The following is a 2,466-nucleotide window of genomic DNA, read 5'->3' as shown; positions in this document are numbered from 1 at the left end:
AGATAGATAGAAGTATAGATAGATAGATAGATAGATAGATAGAGAGATAGATAGATAGATAGATAGATATTAGATAGATAGATAGATAGATAGATTAGATAGATAGATAGATAAGATAGATAGATAGATAGATAGATAGATAGATAGATAGATAGATGAAGATAGATAGATAGATAGATAGATAGATAGATAGATAGATAGATAGATAGATAGGATAGATAGGATAGATAGATAGAGAGAGACATAAATATAGATAGATAGATAATAAAAATAGATAGATGGATAGATATAAAATATAAATAGATATAAATATAGATATAGATATTTGCACGTATGTATAGTTGCACGCCACGCGCAGCCACGCACTGTGACGTCATCAGAGGCCGCTCCCGGCCGCGCATGCAAATGAGGTTCCCGCTCCCACCCTCATCCATTCGCCGCCTCGTGCTCATTTAGTGGCAGTTAGCGCATGCGGCGGCCCGGGCACGCTCACACCAAGTTTTGCCAGCGCAGCTCGGAGCAAAGTGGCGCACGCATGCTGGGCTCCCAGGCTGACGGATGACAAGAAAAAGTCCAACACGTGGAGTAAGGAGCAAGTTCCCCTCTGAGACCCGCGACTTCCACTTGATCAGTGTCCGCGGGGGGTGGGGTGCGGTGGAGTGGGGGAGACATCGAGGTGAAGGGTGAATGTTTTTGCCTGTCTGACTGATTCGGCCAAGACAAGGTGAATGTACAGCATCATGATGGAGAGCGATTTGCACTCCACCGTGGTGCAGCATGGCAACCCGTCCAACCCGGGGGGCATGGCGCGGCGGAACCAAAGTCCCCCAGGAGCGAATCAAGAGACCCATGAACGCTTTCATGGTGTGGTCTCGTGGCCAGCGACGCAAGATGGCCCAGGAGAACCCCCAAGATGCACAACTCGGAGATCAGCAAGCGGCTGGGGCCGAGGTGGAAGTGATGACCGAGGCCGAGAAGCGGCCCTTCATCGACGAGCGCAAGCGGCTGCGGGCCATGCACATGAAGGAGCACCCGGACTACAAGTACCGGCCGCGGAGGAAGACCAAGACGTTGCTCAAAAAGGACAAATACTCGCTCGCCGGTGGGCTCCTCGGCAATCCGGCGGTCGGACAGCGCCTGGAGAGCCCCGGCGGGGGGGCCCTGGGCTCCAGTGCGGGCATGTACACGGCGCACGTCAACGGTTGGCCGAACGGCACTTACTCTGGACAGGTGGCCGCCGCGGCTGCGGCTGCTCACGCCATGATGCAGGAGGCGCAGCTGGCTTACACGCAACACTCGGGCGTGGGCGCTCACCCGCACCACCACACGCACCAGCACCAGCACTCGCATCCGCACCAGCACCCACACAACCCGCAAGCCGTGCACAGGTACGACATGAGCGCCTTATCTTACAGCCCCATCTCGAACTCGCAGGGTTACATGAGCGCCTCCCCGCCGGTCTACGGGGGCATCACGGGCTTCACGCACCAGCACCACAGCGCCGGCGTGTCACCAGTGTCGGGAGCGCTCGGGGGAGCGCTCGGGGGAGCACTCGGGGGAGCGCTCGGGGGAACTCTTGGCCCCCTGGTGAAGTCGGAGCCGAGCGCGAGTCCCCCGGTCTCCACGGCGCGTCAGCCGTGCCCCTCGGGGGATCTGCGGGACATGATCAGCATGTACTTGCCCACCGGGGAGGCGGCGAGTGACTCGTCCGTGCAGGGGCGCCTGCACGTGCTCCATGTTGTGGCTTTATGCTCTGATACACTGTTGTAGTGTTGTCACTAACCGTGGGTTGCTTACTGGTTGTTTCACCAATAATACACGGAGGCAAGGATGCAGTACAAGTCGATCTTTTACTGCCCGCTCAGTCAACATCTCCCCGACTCTCAATACAGACAGACCACACAGTCGAGCACCGAGTGCTCGATTCCAATCTACCACACTCCACACGCAGCACTACACGGGGAGCAGCGCCCACGTGAACGGGACGGTACCCCTGACGCACATTTAAATTGAGCGGTTTAGAAGCACTAAACCTCAACCAAAAAGTCCAAGGGGTAGTGGGCCGCTACCGGTCGCGTGTAAACTAAGGCGCCATGAAAATGCAATCACCTTGAACGAAGTTTTTTTTTTTTTTTTTTCTCCCCAGCTCCCCAAATCTTTTCTTCTTTTGTCTGGCCAAGCGACAGAACGCTCACGCTAATTTATTTGTGCTCATGTTGCCAAGTTTTCGCACGGTTTAAATTATAATCCTCCAGGTCGGCTGCATTATAAGAGTTTTTTTTGACGCTTTTGTGGAATTTCAGGCGCTGAATGTTTAGTAGCTAAACGAAAAGGCGTACAAATCGTGTTCTGAAAAAAAAAAAAAAAAACTTTCCAGGAAGCAATATCAATTGATTTCAAATTTTATTCCTTGTACTCGGTCGGTGCTGATTTGATTTTGTTGTTGTCATTGTGGTTTATAGTGAA

At 53.0% G+C, this 2,466-nt stretch overlaps 1 pseudogene; it reads left to right on the top strand.

Annotated features, from left to right (window-relative positions):
* Positions 1 to 728: 728 nt before the first annotated feature.
* LOC133147965 (transcription factor Sox-1a-like) lies at positions 729 to 2,008 on the top strand (annotated as a pseudogene).
* Positions 2,009 to 2,466: the final 458 nt, after the last annotated feature.

This window comes from Syngnathus typhle, linkage group LG2 (assembly GCF_033458585.1).
Source record: "Syngnathus typhle isolate RoL2023-S1 ecotype Sweden linkage group LG2, RoL_Styp_1.0, whole genome shotgun sequence".
In the NCBI taxonomy this organism is placed as follows: domain Eukaryota; kingdom Metazoa; phylum Chordata; class Actinopteri; order Syngnathiformes; family Syngnathidae; genus Syngnathus; species Syngnathus typhle.
Note: the sequence above shows the minus strand (reverse complement) of the source record. Positions and strands in the feature narration are given on the sequence as shown.